Source organism: Pseudophryne corroboree, chromosome 9 (assembly GCF_028390025.1).
Source record: "Pseudophryne corroboree isolate aPseCor3 chromosome 9, aPseCor3.hap2, whole genome shotgun sequence".
NCBI lineage: Eukaryota > Metazoa > Chordata > Amphibia > Anura > Myobatrachidae > Pseudophryne > Pseudophryne corroboree.
In genome coordinates, this window is record NC_086452.1 from 346,311,552 (window position 1) to 346,331,259 (window position 19,708).

A 19,708-nucleotide genomic window follows, 5' to 3' on the forward strand; every position below is an offset into this window, starting at 1 on the left:
AGAAAGCCCTTGTGTCTGTGTCATTAGTGACCAAAAGGGTTTTTGATAAGCGGAAAAGACCCTGCAGCTTCAAATTAGGAGACTTCGTCTGGTTGTCTACCAAGAATTTGAAGTTGAGACAGCCATCTCATAAGTTAGGCCCCCGGTTCATCGGTCCTTATAAGATCACTAGGGTTATCAATCCGGTGGCATTTCAGTTAGATCTACCCCGTTCTTTGGGTATCAATAAAACATTTCATTGTTCCCTTTTAAAACGGGCGATTAGTAATCCTTCTTCCAGTGGAAGACCTTCCCCTCTTCTGATACGTGGCCAGAGGGAGTTTGTTGTTGAAAGGATTCTTGACTCCAAGATGGTTCGGGGTCGGCTGTCATTTTTGGTGCACTGGAAGGGGTATGGCCCGGAGGAGCGGTCGTGGGTGCGCAGTTGTGATCTTCATGCCCCCAGACTGTTACGCTCTTTCTTCTCGCAGTTCCCCGATAAACCCGGTGGTAGGGGTTCTTTGACCCCTCGTCAGAGGGGGGGTACTGTTAGGGTCTCCTGCTCTGTGCTGCCACGTCGTCATGGCAACCGGGAGACAAGTGCTAGCGGAGTAACCTGAGCGTAGCTGATACTCCGGTTCGGGTATTTTGCTGTGCAGTGGTTACAGGCTCTGTGCACGGCAGGGGATCCGGTGCTGGTTTTTGTGCTCACAGTCTGTGAGGTCTGAGTGGGGCGTGGACAGCACCTGCTATATAAACCCTCTTCTCAGGTTAGGCAGATGCTGCTGAATCTTTGTTGGTTAGTCAGTTCCTGAAAGCTAGCTAGTACTGTGTAAACTTTGTATTTGTTTGTTGCTTACTGCAAATAGGCCTTGGGATTTGGTATTACACTCTGCCAATCCAGACCTAGCAGTAAGACTGGAGTCAGTCGTTTAACCTGCTGGGGTTCTTTTGCTACTCTGTGAACCTAGCAAGTTTGCGGCTGTATTCTCAGACTTGCCTGCCAAAATCCTTTCTCACTGTGCAAGGTGTTCAGGTGTCAGTTTAGTGGCAGTAAGCTGAACCAGTGCACTGCAAGTGAGGACTAGGATTGTGGAGACTCTCCTTGTGTCTATTATTCCATCTCTGACCAAGGAGTTTACTGCCACACCCGTTGGTAACCCTTTAGGGTTTTGCTGTTGCCCTTAGCAACAGCATTTTGGGTTCTCTACGTATTAAATCACTACATCTCGCTTCTTTCCATCTGAGCATTCCTAATACTAGGGAGACACCCAGTTTCTTAGCCTTTGGGCTTCTCTGTTTTCTTTGTGTTTATTTTGTTACCCTATCACCTTCTGTGTATGTAATGTCATATTCCCCAGTCTGTCTGTGAGTTCATTTGTTTTGCATCCCTCACCGTTCAGACACCAGTACATTCCTGCTGGCACTGGTGTGCATAACAGGAGGAAAAGGATCTAGGAGTCTCTATTTCAGGTGACTTAAAGGCAGGTAAGCAATGTAACAAAGTAATGAAGAAGGCTAGTTAGATGCTTGGCTACATTGGGAAAGGAATCAGCAGCAGAAAGAAGTAATAATGCACTGTATGGGTTATCTAGAATAATGTGTTCAATTCTGGAGGCCATATCTTCAAAAGGATATTAATACATTAGAGACTGTACAAAGAAGGGCAACTAAAATGGTGCATGGCTTACATCACAAAACATACCCAGAAAGCATAAAAAATATTAATATGTATAGTTTGGAGCAGAGAAGGGAAAGGGGGGACATGATAAAAACTTTCAATTCTATCAAGGGCATTAACAAAGTCCAGGAGGGAAACATTCTTCAAATGAAGAGAAGTATTAGAACATGAGGAAATGCACTGAGACTGGAGGGAGGTAGGTTCAGGGGAAATTTGAGGAAAAATTACTTCACAAAAAGTTACAAGTGGAATAGCCTCCCATCAGAGGTAGTAGAGGCTAAGACAGTAGAGCAATTTAAACATGCATGGGACACATATAAGGATATCCTTACAAAGAAATAAGGATCAAATGAGGTTTGATATAAAAATATGGTAAAAAAAAAAAAGGGGCAGTCTAGATGGGCCAAGTGGTTCTTATCTGCCGTCAAATTCTATGTTTCTATATTTATTGTGTGTATAACTAAGCAGAAAAGTCAGTTAAGAATATACAGTATCTGCTTATCTTAACTTCTAACTTTCTGAGATACAATCAAGAGTTTCTGTTAGTTTCATCATTGATCTTAGTAAACCAAATCTTAGGAACAGTGTACACTGCATTAACAACTCATAGTTTGTGCATGGGTCCCTTGTAATGGCTACACTCAGGCTAACATTTCACATTCTGTCCCTTTAGCCAAGTTTCCTGTGCTGTTTGCCCTCTGCTTCCTGTATCTGCCTCACCCATAAATGAATCCTTGCTTTATCTTGCCAATAAAACAGGTGGTTTCCAGCATTATACTGTATTTGATTCCCCTATAATTATTTTATGGCCATAGCATTTATTAGGGATGTGCACTTGAATTTTTTCGGGTTTTGTGTTTTGGTTTTGGGTTCGGTTCCGCGGCCGTGTTTTGGGTTCGACCGCGTTTTGGCAAAACCTCACCGAATTTTTTTTGTCGGATTCGGGTGTGTTTTGGATTCGGGTGTTTTTTTCAAAAAACCCTAAAAAACAGCTTAAATCATAGAATTTGGGGGTCATTTTGATCCCAAAGTATTATTAACCTCAAAAAACCATAATTTCCACTCATTTTCAGTCATATCTGAATACCTCACACCTCACAATATTATTTTTAGTCCTAAAATTTGCACCGAGGTCGCTGTGTGAGTAAGATAAGCGACCCTAGTGGCCGACACAAACACCGGGCCCATCTAGGAGTGGCACTGCAGTGTCACGCAGGATGTCCCTTCCAAAAAACCCTCCCCAAACAGCACATGACACAAAGAAAAAAAGAGGCGCAATGAGGTAGCTGTGTGAGTAAGATTAGCGACCCTAGTGGCCGACACAAACACCGGGCCCATCTAGGAGTGGCACTGCAGTGTCACGCAGGATGGCCCTTCCAAAAAACACTCCCCAAACAGCACATGACGCAAAGAAAAAAAGAGGCGCAATGAGGTAGCTGTGTGAGTAAGCTAAGCGACCCTAGTGGCCGACACAAACACCTGGCCCATCTAGGAGTGGCACTGCAGTGTCACGCAGGATGGCCCTTCCAAAAAACACTCCCCAAACAGCACATGACGCAAAGAAGAAAAAAAGAGGCGCAATGAGGTAGCTGTGTGAGTAAGCTAAGCGACCCTAGTGGCCGACACAAACACCTGGCCCATCTAGGAGTGGCACTGCAGTGTCACGCAGGATGGCCCTTCCAAAAAACACTCCCCAAACAGCACATGACGCAAAGAAGAAAAAAAGAGGCGCAATGAGGTAGCTGTGTGAGTAAGATAAGCGACCCTAGTGGCCGACACAAACACCTGGCCCATCTAGGAGTGGCACTGCAGTGTCACGCAGGATGGCCCTTCCAAAAAACACTCCCCAAACAGCACATGACGCAAAGAAGAAAAAAAGAGGCCCAATGAGGTAGCTGTGTGAGTAAGATAAGCGACCCTAGTGGCCGACACAAACACCTGGCCCATCTAGGAGTGGCACTGCAGTGTCACGCAGGATGGCCCTTCCAAAAAACACTCCCCAAACAGCACATGACACAAAGAAGAAAAAAAGAGGCGCAATGAGGTAGCTGTGTGAGTAAGCTAAGCGACCCTAGTGGCCGACACAAACACCTGGCCCATCTAGGAGTGGCACTGCAGTGTCACGCAGGATGGCCCTTCCAAAAAACACTCCCCAAACAGCACATGACGCAAAGAAGAAAAAAAGAGGCGCAATGAGGTAGCTGTGTGAGTAAGATAAGCGACCCTAGTGGCCGACACAAACACCTGGCCCATCTAGGAGTGGCACTGCAGTGTCACGCAGGATGGCCCTTCCAAAAAACACTCCCCAAACAGCACATGACGCAAAGAAGAAAAAAAGAGGCGCAATGAGGTAGCTGTGTGAGTAAGATAAGCGACCCTAGTGGCCGACACAAACACCTGGCCCATCTAGGAGTGGCACTGCAGTGTCACGCAGGATGGCCCTTCCAAAAAACACTCCCCAAACAGCACATGACGCAAATAAAAATGAAAGAAAAAAGAGGTGCAAGATGGAATTGTCCTTGGGCCCTCCCACCCACCCTTATGTTGTATAAACAGGACATGCACACTTTAACCAACCCATCATTTCAGTGACAGGGTCTGCCACACGACTGTGACTGAAATGACGGGTTGGTTTGGACCCCCACCGAAAAAGAAGCAATTAATCTCTCCTTGCACAAACTGGCTCTACAGAGGCAAGATGTCCACCTCATCATCATCCTCCGATATATCACCGTGTACATCCCGCTCCTCACAGATTATCAATTCGTCCCCACTGGAATCCACCATCTCAGCTCCCTGTGTACTTTGTGGAGGCAATTGCTGCTGGTCAATGTCTCCACGGAGGAATTGATTATAATTCATTTTAATGAACATCATCTTCTCCACATTTTCTGGAAGTAACCTCGTACGCAGATTGCTGACAAGGTGAGCGGCGGCACTAAACACTCTTTCGGAGTACACACTTGTGGGAGGGCAACTTAGGTAGAATAAAGCCAGTTTGTGCAAGGGCCTCCAAATTGCCTCTTTTTCCTGCCAGTATAAGTACGGACTGTCTGACGTGCCTACTTGGATGCGGTCACTCATATAATCCTCCACCATTCTTTCAATGGTGAGAGAATCATATGCAGTGACAGTAGACGACATGTCCGTAATCGTTGTCAGGTCCTTCAGTCCGAACCAGATGTCAGCATCAGCAGTCGCTCCAGACTGCCCTGCATCACCGCCAGCGGGTGGGCTCGGAATTCTGAGCCTTTTCCTCGCACCCCCAGTTGCGGGAGAATGTGAAGGAGGAGATGTTGACAGGTCGCGTTCCGCTTGACTTGGCAATTTTGTCACCAGCAGGTCTTTGAACCCCAGCAGACTTGTGTCTGCCGGAAAGAGAGATCCAAGGTAGGTTTTAAATCTAGGATCGAGCACGGTGGCCAAAATGTAGTGCTCTGATTTCAACAGATTGACCACCCGTGAATCCTTGTTAAGCGAATTAAGGGCTCCATCCATAAGTCCCACATGCCTAGCGGAATCGCTCCCTTTTAGCTCCTCCTTCAATGCCTCCAGCTTCTTCTGCAAAAGCCTGATGAGGGGAATGACCTGACTCAGGCTGGCAGTGTCTGAACTGACTTCACGTGTGGCAAGTTCAAAAGGTTGCAGAACCTTGCACAACGTTGAAATCATTCTCCACTGCGCTTGAGACAGGTACATTCCACCTCCTATATCGTGCTCAATTGTATAGGCTTGAATGGCCTTTTGCTGCTCCTCCAACCTCTGAAGCATATAGAGGGTTGAATTCCACCTCGTTACCACTTCTTGCTTCAGATGATGGCAGGGCAGGTTCAGGCGTTTTTGGTGGTGCTCCAGTCTTCTGTACGTGGTGCCTGTACGCCGAAAGTGTCCCGCAATTCTTCTGGCCACCGACAGCATCTCTTGCACGCCCCTGTCGTTTTTTAAAAAATTCTGCACCACCAAATTCAAGGTATGTGCAAAACATGGGACGTGCTGGAATTTGCCCATATTTAATGCACACACAATATTGCTGGCGTTGTCCGATGCCACAAATCCACAGGAGAGTCCAATTGGGGTAAGCCATTCCGCGATGATCTTCCTCAGTTGCCGTAAGAGGTTTTCAGCTGTGTGCGTATTCTGGAAACCGGTGATACAAAGCGTAGCCTGCCTAGGAAAGAGTTGGCGTTTGCGAGATGCTGCTACTGGTGCCGCCGCTGCTGTTCTTGCGGCGGGAGTCCATACATCTACCCAGTGGGCTGTCACAGTCATATAGTCCTGACCCTGCCCTGCTCGACTTGTCCACATGTCCGTGGTTAAGTGGACATTGGGTACAACTGCATTTTTTAGGACACTGGTGAGTCTTTTTCTGACGTCCGTGTACATTCTCGGTATCGCCTGCCTAGAGAAGTGGAACCTAGATGGTATTTGGTAACGGGGGCACACTACCTCAAGAAATTGTCTAGTTCCCTGTGAACTAACGGCGGATACCGGACGCACGTCTAACACCAACACAGTTGTCAAGGCCTCAGTTATCCGCTTTGCAACAGGATGACTGCTGTGATATTTCATCTTCCTCGCAAAGAACTGTTGGACAGTCAATTGCTTGGTGGAAGTAGTAAAAGTGGGCTTACGACTTCCCCTCTGGGATGACCATCGACTCCCAGCAGCAACAACAGCAGCGCCAGCAGCAGTAGGCGTTACACGCAAGGATGCATCGGAGGAATCCCAGGCAGGAGAGGACTCGTCAGAATTGCCAGTGACATGGCCTGCAGGACTATTGGCATTCCTGGGGAAGGAGGAAATTGACACTGAGGGAGTTGGTGGGGTGGTTTGCGTGAGCTTGGTTACAAGAGGAAGGGATTTACTGGTCAGTGGACTGCTTCCGCTGTCGCCCAAAGTTTTTGAACTTGTCACTGACTTATTATGAATGCGCTGCAGGTGACGTATAAGGGAGGATGTTCCGAGGTGGTTAACGTCCTTACCCCTACTTATTACAGCTTGACAAAGGCAACACACGGCTTGACAAATGTTGTCCGCATTTCTGGTGAAATACTTCCACACCGAAGAGCTGATTTTTTTGGTATTTTCACCAGGCATGTCAACGGCCCTATTCCTCCCACGGACAACAGGTGTCTCCCCGGGTGCCTGACTTAAACAAACCACCTCACCATCAGAATCCTCCTTGTCAATTTCCTCCCCAGCGCCAGCAACACCCATATCCTCCTCATCCTGGTGTACTTCAACACTGACATCTTCAATCTGACTATCAGGAACTGGACTGCGGGTGCTCCTTCCAGCACTTGCAGGGGGCGTGCAAATGGTGGAAGGCGCATGCTCTTCACGTCCAGTGTTGGGAAGGTCAGGCATCGCAACCGACACAATTGGACTCTCCTTGTGGATTTGGGATTTCGAAGAACGCACAGTTCTTTGCGGTGCTTTTGCCAGCTTGAGTCTTTTCAGTTTTCTAGCGAGAGGCTGAGTGCTTCCATCCTCATGTGAAGCTGAACCATTAGCCATGAACATAGGCCAGGGCCTCAGCCGTTCCTTGCCACTCCATGTGGTAAATGGCATATTGGCAAGTTTACGCTTCTCCTCCGACAATTTTATTTTAGATTTTGGAGTCCTTTTTTTACTGATATTTGGTGTTTTGGATTTTACATGCTCTGTACTATGACATTGGGCATCGGCCTTGGCAGACGACGTTGCTGGCATTTCATCGTCTCGGCCATGACTAGTGGCAGCAGCTTCAGCACGAGGTGGAAGTGGATCTTGATCTTTCCCTAATTTTGGAACCTCAACATTTTTGTTCTCCATATTTTAATAGGCACAACTAAAAGACACAGAGGTAGCTACAGCCATGGACTACCGTACTGTGTCTGCTGCTAATATAGACTGGATGATAATGAGATGAAATCAATATATATATATATAATATCACTAGTACTGCAGCCGGACAGGTAGATATATTTATTATGTAATGACTGATGACGGACCTGCTGGACACTGTCAGCTCAGCAGCACCGCAGACTGCTACAGTAAGCTACTATAGTAGTATGTATAAAGAAGAAAGAAAAAAAAAAACCACGGGTAGGTGGTATACAATTATGGATGGACGAGCGACTGCCGACACAGAGGTAGCTACAGCCGTGGACTACCGTACTGTGTCTGCTGCTAATATAGACTGGATGATAATGAGATGAAATCAATATATATTATATCACACTAGTACTGCAGCCGGACAGGTAGATATATTTATTATGTAATGACTGATGACGGACCTGCTGGACACTGTCAGCTCAGCAGCACCGCAGACTGCTACAGTAAGCTACTATAGTAGTATGTATAAAGAAGAAAGAAAAAAAAAAACCACGGGTAGGTGGTATACAATTATGGATGGACGAGCGACTGCCGACACAGAGGTAGCTACAGCCGTGGACTACCGTACTGTGTCTGCTGCTAATATAGACTGGATGATAATGAGATGAAATCAATATATATTATATCACACTAGTACTGCAGCCGGACAGGTAGATATATTTATTATGTAATGACTGATGACGGACCTGCTGGACACTGTCAGCTCAGCAGCACCGCAGACTGCTACAGTAAGCTACTATAGTAGTATGTATAAAGAAGAAAGAAAAAAAAAAACCACGGGTAGGTGGTATACAATTATGGATGGACGAGCGACTGCCGACACAGAGGTAGCTACAGCCGTGGACTACCGTACTGTGTCTGCTGCTAATATAGACTGGATGATAATGAGATGAAATCAATATATATTATATCACACTAGTACTGCAGCCGGACAGGTATATATATTTATTATGTAATGACTGATGACGGACCTGCTGGACACTGTCAGCTCAGCAGCACCGCAGACTGCTACAGTAAGCTACTATAGTAGTATGTATAAAGAAGAAAGAAAAAAAAAACCATGGGTAGGTGGTATACAATTATGGATGGACGAGCGACTGCCGACACAGAGGTAGCTACAGCCGTGGACTACCGTACTGTGTCTGCTGCTAATATAGACTGGATGATAATGAGATGAAATCAATATATATATATATAATATCACTAGTACTGCAGCCGGACAGGTAGATATATTTATTATGTAATGACTGATGACGGACCTGCTGGACACTGTCAGCTCAGCAGCACCGCAGACTGCTACAGTAAGCTACTATAGTAGTATGTATAAAGAAGAAAGGAAAAAAAAAACCACGGGTAGGTGGTATACAATTATGGATGGACGAGCGACTGCCGACACAGAGGTAGCTACAGCCGTGGACTACCGTACTGTGTCTGCTGCTAATATAGACTGGATGATAATGAGATGAAATCAATATATATATATATAATATCACTAGTACTGCAGCCGGACAGGTATATATATTTATTATGTAATGACTGATGACGGACCTGCTGGACACTGTCAGCTCAGCAGCACCGCAGACTGCTACAGTAAGCTACTATAGTAGTATGTATAAAGAAGAAAGAAAAAAAAAAACCACGGGTAGGTGGTATACAATATTATATATATATTATATACAATTATATATATATATATATATTAAACTCACTGGTGGTGATTATTAAACTGATGGTCAGGTCACTGGTCACACTATCAGCAACTTGCAAGTAGTACTCCTAAGCAGACAATCACAATATATATTATACTGGTGGTCAGTGTGGTCACAATGGCAGTGTGGCACTCTGGCAGCAAAAGTGTGCACTGTACGTTATATGTACTCCTGAGTCCTGCTCTCAGACTCTAACTGCTCCCCACTGTCAGTGTCTCCCCCACAAGTCAGATAATACAGTCACACTATCTATCACTTCAGCAAGTAACTACTAGTACTCCTCCTAATGCTCCCCAAAATTACTACTGTGTCTCTCTCTACTGTCTCACTCTCTTCTCTATAAACGGAGAGGATGCCAGCCACGTCCTCTCCCTATGAATCTCAATGCACGTGTGAAAATGGCGGCGACGCGCGGCTCCTTATATAGAATCCGAGTCTCGCGATAGAATCCGAGCCTCGCGAGAATCCGACAGCGGGATGATGACGTTCGGGCGCGCTCGGGTTAACCGAGCAAGGCGGGAAGATCCGAGTCGCTCGGCCCCGTGTAAAAAAAACTGAAGTTCGGGCGGGTTCGGATTCCGAGGAACCGAACCCGCTCATCCCTAGCATTTATCAGTATTATTTTTATTTAATTTCATTGCAGGGGCTATACTTGGGCTTGATAGTATTATCATACTTGCCTACTTGGGAGAGTAGGGAAGTATGATACGAACGCTGCACACATACAAACACTGCACATACACACACACACCTCACAAGCAGCCGGTTATCTTTAGCAGCTCCCTCTCTCTTTCTCTATGATGGCAGCCCTCTGGGCCTGTGTAGCTCAGCTCCCCAACTCACACTTAATGCTCCCTCTCCTCTCCTGTAAAAAAAAATAAAGGGCCTGCCGCTCAGATGCATAGGGCATGGGCAGCGGGTGAGCCTGCAGTGCCTCTCTGAACAAGTGGTGTCCCTAGGTATATGCCTAGTAGGAAATCCACATACACATAATACATAGGTTCCTCAACAGTCACCTACTATAAGGTGATATTACTAATATTACCTTACAGTAGGTGACTGTTGAGGAACTAGAGGAATGGTCAAGGTAGACTAGAGGCATGGTCAAGAGTGTGGCAATTACAGTTCAAAGCCAAAAAAATGCAAAATCATGCACTTGGGTCTCAAAAATCCAAAGGCTAAATATAATATTAATGGCACTATACTAGTGGAAACTACTGAGGAGGAAAGGGATCTACGAGTCTCTATTTCAGGTGACTTAAAGGCAGGTAAGCAATGTAACAAAGCAATGAAGAAGGCTAGTTAGATGCTTGGCTACATTGGGAGAGGAATCAGCAGCAGAAAGAAGTAATAATGCACTGTATAGGTTATCTAGAATGCTGTGTTCAATTCTGGAGGCCATATCTTCAAAAGGATATTAATACATTAGAGACTGTACAAAGAAGGGCAACTAAAATGGTGCATGGCTTACATCACAAAACATACCTAGAAAGAATAAAAAAATATCAATATGTATAGTTTGGAGCAGAGAAGGGAAAGGGGGGACATGATAAAAACTTTCAATTCTATCAAGGGCATTAACAAAGTCCAGGAGGGAAACATTCTTCAAATGAAGAGAAGTATTAGAACATCAGGACATGCACTGAGACTGGAGGGAGGTAGGTTCAGGGGAAATTTGAGGAAAAATTACTTCACAAAAAGTCACAAGTGGAATAGCCTCCCATCAGAGGTAGTAGAGGCTAAGACAGTAGAGCAATTTAAACATGCATGGGATACATATAAGGATATCCTTGCAAAGAAATAAGGATCAAATGAGGTTTGATATAAAAAAAAAAAAAAGGGGCAGTCTAGATGGGCCAAGTGGTTCTTATCTGCCGTCAAATTCTATGTTTCTATATTTATTGTGTGTATAACTAAGCAGAAAAGTCAGTTAAGAATATATCTGCTTATCTTAACGTCTAACTTTCTGGGATACAATCAAGAGTTTCTGTTAGTTTCATCATTGATTTTAGTAAACCAACTCCTAGGAACAGTGGCCCTCATTCCGAGTTGATCGGTCGCAAGGCGAATTTAGCAGAGTTACACACGCTAAGCCGCCGCCTACTGGGAGTGAATCTTAGCTTCTTAAAATTGCGACCGATGTATTCGCAATATTGCGATTACTAACTACTTAGCAGTTTCAGAGTAGCTTCAGACTTACTCTGCCTGTGCGATCAGTTCAGTGCTTGTCGTTCCTGGTTGACGTCACAAACACACCCAGCGTTCGCCCAGGCACTCCCACCGTTTCTCCGGCCACTCCTGCGTTTTTTCCGGAAACGGTAGCGTTTTCAGCCACACGCCCCTGAAACGCCGTGTTTCCGCCCAGTAACACCCATTTCCTGTCAATCACATTACGATCGCCGGAGCGATGAAAAAGCCGTGAGTAAAATTACTTTTTACATAGCAAAGTTACTTGGCGCAGTCGCAGTGCGAACATTGCGCATGCGTACTAAGCGGATTTTCATTGCGATGCGATGAAAAATACCGAGCGATCAACTCGGAATGAGGGCCAGTGTACACTGCATTAACAACTCATAGTTTGTGCATGGGTCCCTTGTAATGGCTACACTCAGGCTAACATTTCACATTTTGTCCCTTTAGCCAAGTTTCCTGTGCTGTTTGCCCTCTGCTTCCTGCACCTGCCTCACCCATAAATTAATCCCTTACTTTATCTTGCCAATAAAACAGGTGGTTGCCAGCATTATACTGTATCTGTGATTCCCCTTTGCCTATAATTATTTTATGGCCATAGCATTTATCAGTATTCGTTTTATTTAATTTCATTGCAGGGGCTATAAAAACTGAGCATGGCACAATGCCATGATGCATACTGTATGCCGTTTCGGCATGATCTTCAGAGGATATTACGTTACTAAATAGAATAACGATATTAGATTCTTAATTGGGTATACATGGCAAGAGATCTGAATGCTACTGATGACTACAGTGCAATAATTCCCATAGGTTAATTATGAGTGAACACAACACCAATGTGAAGGCAGCCAGGTTTTCCTGCTTTACTATGGAACCACAATCAGATGTTGGAAAATCAGAACAACAGTATGTGGTTATTTGTGGCACACTTTTCACCGGGAAACACTGGATTTCTATAGGGGGATTTATCAATGCCAGACCAGCCCATAGGGGGCCAGGGGCACAATTAGTACTTAACAAGATATATCCTGTCTCATACAAAGTATAGTATACACTATGTAACACCTCAAGATATACAGATGTAGCCATGTTCATCTTTGCTGCATTGCGGCATGATGCATGGTACGCTGCGGCCCGCGGCACACCATGCAGCATGCCATGATGCAGCATGTCACATCGCAGCAAAGATGAACGTGGCTACATCTGTATACAGGGCCAGCGATGACAGTAAGCTGTTAGATGCGGCAGTAGGGCCAGCCCAAGTTTTTCTGGATGTGGGCATAAGTCCTATGCTATGTAGAGAATTGGAGCAAGTCATTGATTATGGGGGTATGTACACATTGGTCTCCTTATACACTGGATAGAGTATGTAATACAGTATGAATAATTAACCTTATAGATGGTCTACATTATAAGCAGACAGTCTACAGGGAGTTTAAAAAAATCTAATGTTTATGTATGGGCAGCAGCTCCTTTCTGTCCCATATACCGTATGTTGTGGCTGTAGCTCTATAAAAGTCATATACAACTGACATTGTGGTCATGATACGAGTCGCTGGCCAGAGAGGGTGTGGTTTCCTGGAAACCCCCTATGCATTTGCCCATACATATAGCAGATTAGGGCTATTTGGTGAAAGGCATACAATCAAATTGCACAGTATCCTGGATGGACAGCTGCAGTAACCTTCTTTCTCTGACGTCCTAGTGGATGCTGGGTACTCCGTAAGTACCATGGGGTATAGACGGGCTCCGCAGGAGACTGGGCACTCTTAAAAGAAAGATTAGGTACTATATCAGGTGTGCACTGGCTCCTCCCTCTATGCCCCTCCTCCAGACCTCAGTTAGTATCTGTGCCCGGCCAGAGCTGGATGCACCCTAGGGGCTCTCCTGAGCTTCCTAGAAAAGAAAGTATTTGTTAGTTTTTTTATTTTCAGTGAGATCTGCTGGCAACAGACTCACTGCTACGTGGGAGGGGAGAGAAGCGAACCTACCTGCTTGCAGCTAGCTTGGGCTTCTAAGGCTACTGGACACCATTAGCTCCAGAGGGATCGAACACAGGCCCAGTCCTCGGTCGTCCGGTCCCGGAGCCGCGCCGCCGTCCCCCTTGCAGAGCCAGAAGAACGAAGAGAAGTTGAAAATCGGCGGCTGAAGACTCCGGTCTTCATTAAGGTAGCGCACAGCACTGCAGCTGTGCGCCATTGCTCCCTTAGCACACCACACACTCCGGTCACTGATGGGTGCAGGGCGCTGGGGGGGGGCGCCCTGGGCAGCAATTAGATTACCTTACTTGGCGAAAAGCATATAATACAGTCTGATAAACTGTATATGTGCATTAACCCCGCCATTAAAGTACATAAAAGGACAGAAGCCCGCCGCTGAGGGGGCCGGGCCTTCTTCCTCAGCACACCGGCGCCATTTTCTCTTCACAGCTCAGCTGGAAGGAAGCTCCCCAGGCCAGGGCCGGATTAACAATGGGGCGGATGGAGCTGCAGCTCCAGGCCCCCCCATCAAAATAGGCCCACAGGATCCCCTGCTGTTGGTAACAGGAAAAATGTTTTTCCTATTACAGCACATCAGCAGCACTAGACAGCCTCAGAAGTCCTCCCTGCGCCGAAAGATTTCTCTGCTTCTCCCCTGCGCCATGATCTCACACAGGCGCCGCGCCGCGCCTCCCCTCCACTGGGTACAACAGCAGCAGCCAGCGGTGTACTTGCCTGCCAGGTCGCAAGGTGACAGTCCTGTGACCCCTCTGCCGTCCCGGCTAGTGGTGCTTGCTAAATGGTAGGGGTTCCCCCCCTCCACCCCCCAAGAGGGCGTGGTCACGGGTCCGTGATTAGGCCACGCCCCCAATGTTTCCTGGTTGGTCTGTCTGCTCCTGCTCTGTCGGCATAGCTAAGTGACCGGGGAAAACGGGGGAAAGTGAGAGGGCTGTGGGGAACAGGGTATATGTGTGTGTGTGTAGGGACTGGGGAACAGGGTGTGTGTGTGTGTGTGTGTGTGTGTGTGTGTGTGTGTGTGTGTGTGTGTGTGTGTGTGTGTGTGTGTGTGTGTGTGTGTGTGTGTGTGTAGGGACTGGGTAAACAGATTGGGCGTGTATAGGGAGTGGGGGGGGGAACAGACTGTGTGTGTGGTGATATGGGCATGTTGGTGGGGTTGGTTGCATGCAGCGACTCTGGGTTGCTCACATTGACCTGCACGTCTATGGACGCTCAGTCCATGTGCATTCGGCTGCACTATGTGCACTGGGAGGGGCAACGTTGGAGTGTTGGGAGGGTCGCTGCTCGTCCAGCTCAGGGGATCCTGCCAGTGGCAGTTTTAGGTGCGGGCTAGCAGGACGGGCACCCGGGTCACTGTGGCCTGAGGCCCCTGCCAGTGCCATCAGCACCTGTCTGCTGCCTGCACCACAGTGCCCCTCACCGCTTCCTGCTCCGGCCGGCCGCCCCCCATCCTGGCCACTTCACGCTGCCTGCACCCCACCGCGGGAGTATGACAAGAACATAGAGCCGTGGGACCACAGGCGCCGAATGGTGAGTGACGGCTGGCTAGCGCAATTTGTATAATGGGCTACCTGTTGCTATGTGTATAAGGCGCTACCTGGTGCAGTTTGTATAACAGGCTCTACCTGGCGACACGTATATAAAAGGGGCTCCACCTAGCATAACGTGAATAAAAGAAAGGGGTTCTACCTGGCATAACGTGAATAAAAGGGGCTCTACATGGCGTATTGTGTATAAGGGGCTCTACCCCTAGTCACAACCCCACTGCTGCTGGTCAACCCTCTGCTACGGTACACAGTAGGCCCTTCAGAAATTTCAGCTCCAGGCCCATGTGGTCCTTAATCTGGCACTGCCCCAGGCTCTCCCCTGCAGTATCCTGGTACACAAAGGGTAAAAAAGAAAGGGGGGGCACATAAATGTAGGCGCAAAACTGTGTATATAAGCTGCTATAGGGGAAAAATCACTCAGTATAGTGTACATCCCTGTATTATATAGCGCTGTGGTGTGTGCTGGCATACTCTCTCTCTCTGTCTCTCCAAAGGGCCTGGTGGGGGAACTGTCTTCAAATAGAGCATCCCCTGTGTGTGTGGTGTGTCGGTACGCGTGTGTCGACATGTCTGAGGTAAAAGGCTCCTCTAAGGAGGTGATAGAGCGGATAAGTGTGTGGGAGGGTGTCTCCGTCAACAACGCCGACACCTGTTTGGATATGTGTAAGTGCTGAGGTAAAATGATTGCACAAAAGGTTAGGGAACAGAAAGGAAATCTACCCTGGTCTGTCCCTATGTCACAGAGTCCTTCACTATCCAAAATAACAAAGTATCGACACGGAGTTTAACTTCACTGTCGACTACGATAATGCAAAGTTACAGCCAAGAGGGCTAAAAGATATTCAATATATGATTATTGGAATAAAAGATGATTTGCATATCACTGATGACTCATCTGTCCCTGACACGAGAGTACACATGTTAAGGGGAAGAATGCTGAGGTAAATTTCCCTCCTCTCATGAGGAAAAAGAGCGGGAATCTCCAGACAAGAGACGGCAGCTAGTTCCCACAAGAGAATTCTCAGGCTGTATCCTTTCCCCACTAGGGCCAGGATGTGTTGAGAATCTTCCCCTTGGGTGTCCTGTTTGCACTAGCTATTCTCAGGGATCCTGCAGATAGCGTGCACATTCTAGTATACTACCCAGACCGGCGATTGTGTCGGCATGGGTTTATAGCGCTGTGGCAGCGTGGACAGGTACCTTATCAGCAGAGATTGAGACCCTAGTATGCATATAAATATTTTAAGATGCTGTCTTAAGTGATAGATATATAATTATAAAGCATGCCCAAAGGGACATGAGTATACTGGGTCCTAGAGACAAAAGCTATGTCGATTTCTGCTTGACGTGTCCTGTAGAATATACATTGGACAGATGATGCCGACTTAAGAGGCATATGGAAGGCTGAGGATTGTGTGGAGAAAGGTTCTCGGGCCTGGTCTCCACAGTTATAGCTGGTAATTCTGATATTTTGCCTTATATTCCTGCACAGCCTAGGAAAGCACGACATTATTAAATGCAGCTTTTCGAATAAAGAAACAAGAAAGTCTGAGGTGCGTCCTTTCTTGTCAGAGCCGGGGGCAGAGGAAAGAAGCTGTACAACACAGCTAGTCCCCAGGAACAGAAGTCCTCCCCGGCCTCTACAAAAATCCACCGCATGTCGCTGGGGCTCCACAGGCGGAGCTAGGCCCGGTGGGGACACGCCTTCGTAAGTTCAGCCACAAGTGGGTTCACTCCCGGTTAGATCCCTGGGCAATAGAAATTGTATTGCAGGGATACAGGCTGGACTGTGAGAAGATGCCCCCTCACCGAGGACCCGGCGGGCTTCCCCCCAAGAGAGGGAGCCAGTGTTAACTGCAATTCGGAAATTGTATCTTCAACAGGTGGTGGTCAAGGGTCCCCTCCTTCAACAAGAGGGTGTTATTATTCGACCATGTTATAATCCCGAAACCAGACGGTTCGGTTAGACCCATATTGAATTAAAATCCCTGAACATATACCTGAAAAGGTTCAGGTTCAAGATGGAATCGATAAGAGCGGTCATTGCATGCCTGAAATTAATCGGGACCTAAGGGATGCATACCTTCGTGTCCCCATTTATCCACCTCATCAGGCGTACCTCAGAATTGCGGTACGGGATTGTCATTACCAATTTCACCAAGGTAATGGCGGATATGATGGTGCTCCTGCAGAAGCAAGGTGTCACTATTATCACATACTTGGATGATCTCCTCATAAAAGCGAGATCAAGAGAGCAGTTGCTGGACAGCGTATCACCTTCTCTGGAAGTGAAATGGCAACACGACTGGATTCTATATATTCCAAAGTCGCAGTTGGTTCCTACAGCTCATCTGCCTCGCCTAGGCATGATCCTAGACACAGACCAGAAGAGGGTTTATCTCCCGATAGAGAGAGCTCAGGAGCTCATGACACTGGTCAGGAATCCATTGAAAACCAAAACAGGTGTCAGTGCATCACTGCACTCGAGTCCTGGGAAGGATGATGGCATCATACGAGGCCATCCCCTTCGGCTGGTTCCATGCAAGGACAATGGAACTTACTGGACAAGTGGTCTGGATCACATCTTCAGATGCATCGGTTAATCACCCTATCCCCCAGGGCCAGGGTGTCTCTCCTGTGGTGGCTGCGGAGTGCTCACCTTCTCGAGGGCCGCAGATTCGGCATTCAGGACTGGGTCCTGGTGACCACGGATGCAAGCCTCCGAGGGTGGGGGGCAGTTACACAGGGAAGAAAATTCCAAGGTTTGTGGTCAAGCCAACAGACTTGCCTTCACATCAATATCCTGGAACTAAGGGCCATATACAACGCCATAAGTCAAGCGGAGTTCCTGCTTTGCGACCAACCGGTTCTGATCCAGTCAGACCGCAGGGGCTCATGTAAACCGCCAGGGTGGCACAAGGAGCAGGGTGGCGAGGGTAGAAGCCACCAGAATTCTTCGCTGGGCGGAGAATCAAGTAAGCGCACTATCAGCAGTGTTCATTCCGGGAGTGGACACGACCTCCACCCGGGAAAGTGGTGACTTCATCAGGAAGTTTTCACGCAGTTTTGCAAATTGATGGAAACTGCCTCAGGTGGACTACATGGCGTCCCACCTCAATAAAAAGATAAAAAAGGTTTTACGCTGGGTCAAGGGACTCTCAGGCGATAGCTGTAGTTGCACTAGTAACACTGTGGGTGTTCCAGTCGGTCTATATATTCCCTCCTCTTCCTCTCAGACCCAGGGGCTGAGAATTGTAATAAACGGAGGAGTGTGAACAATATTCTTTGCTCCGGATTGGCCAAGAAGGACTCGGTACCCGGAACTGCAAGAAATGCTCTCAGAGGACCCATGGCCTCTGCCTCTCAGTCAGGACATGTTGCAACAGGGACCCTGTCTGATCCAAGACTTACCGCGGCTGCGTTGGACGGCATGGCGGTTGAACGCCGGATCCTAGCGGAAAAGGGCATTCCGGATGCAGTTATTCCTACGCTGATAAAGGCTAGGAAAGACGTGACAGCAAGACTTTTTCACTGTATATGGCGAAAATAGGTTGCTTGGTGTGTGGCCGGGAAGGCCCTACAGAGGAATTCCAGGGGGGTCGATTCCTGCACTTCCTACAGTCAGGAGTGACTATGGGCCTAAAATTAGGATCCATAAAGGCCAAGATTTTGGCCCTATCCCTTTTTCTCTCAAAAAGAACTGGCTTCACTGCCTGAAGTTCGGACGTTGTTACAGGGGTGCTGCATATTCAGCCCCTTTTATGCCTCCAGTGGCACCTTGGGATCTTAACGTGTGTTGGATTCCTAAAATCCCACTGGTTTGAGCCACTTAAGACCGTGGAGCTAAAATATCTCACGTGGAAAGTGGTCATGCTTTTGGCCTTAGCTTGGACTAGGCGTGTGTCAGAATTGGCGGCTTTGTCATGTAAAAGCCCATATCTGATCTTCCATATGGAAAGGGCAGAATGGAGGACTCGTCCCCAATTTCTCCCTAAGGTGGTATCATCGTTTCATTTGAACCAACCTATTGTGGTGCCTGCGGCTACTAGGGACTTGGAGGATTCCAAGTTGCTGGACGTAGTCCGGGCCCTGAAACTTTATGTTTCCAGGACGGCTAGAGTCAGAAAAACTGACTCGCTATTTATCCTGCATGCACCCAACAAGCTGGGTGCTCCTGCTTCAAAGCAGACTATTGCTCGCTGGATCTGTAGCACCATTCAGCTTGCACATTCTGCGGCTGGACTGCCGCATCCTAAATCAGTAAAAGCCCATTCCACGAGGAAGGTGGGCTCTTCTTGGGCGGCTGCCCGAGGGGTCTCGGCTTTACAACATTGCCGAGCTGCTACTTGGTCGGGTTCAAACACTTTTGCAAAATTCTACAAGTTTGATACCCTGGCTGAGGAGGACCTTGAGTTTGCTCATTCGGTGCTGCAGAGTCATCCGCACTCTCCCGCCCGTTTGGGAGCTTTGGTATAATCCCCATGGTCCTTACGGAGTACCCAGCATCCACTAGGACGTCAGAGAAAATAAGAATTTACTCACCGGTAATTCTATTTCTCGTAGTCCGTAGTGGATGCTGGGCGCCCGTCCCAAGTGTGGACTCTCTGCAATACATGTATATAGTTATTGCTTAACTAAAGGGTTATTGTATGAGCCATCTGTTGAGAGAGGCTCAGTTATTGTTCATACTGTTAACTGGGTATAGTTATCACGAGTTGTACGGTG

At 47.3% G+C, this 19,708-nt stretch overlaps 1 protein-coding gene across 1 annotated transcript in view; it reads left to right on the forward strand.

Moving 5' to 3' along the window:
- LGALS2 (galectin 2) overlaps positions 1-19,708 on the forward strand; it is a 51,517-nt gene that overhangs the window by 9,196 nt on the left and 22,613 nt on the right. The window lies entirely within an intron of this gene.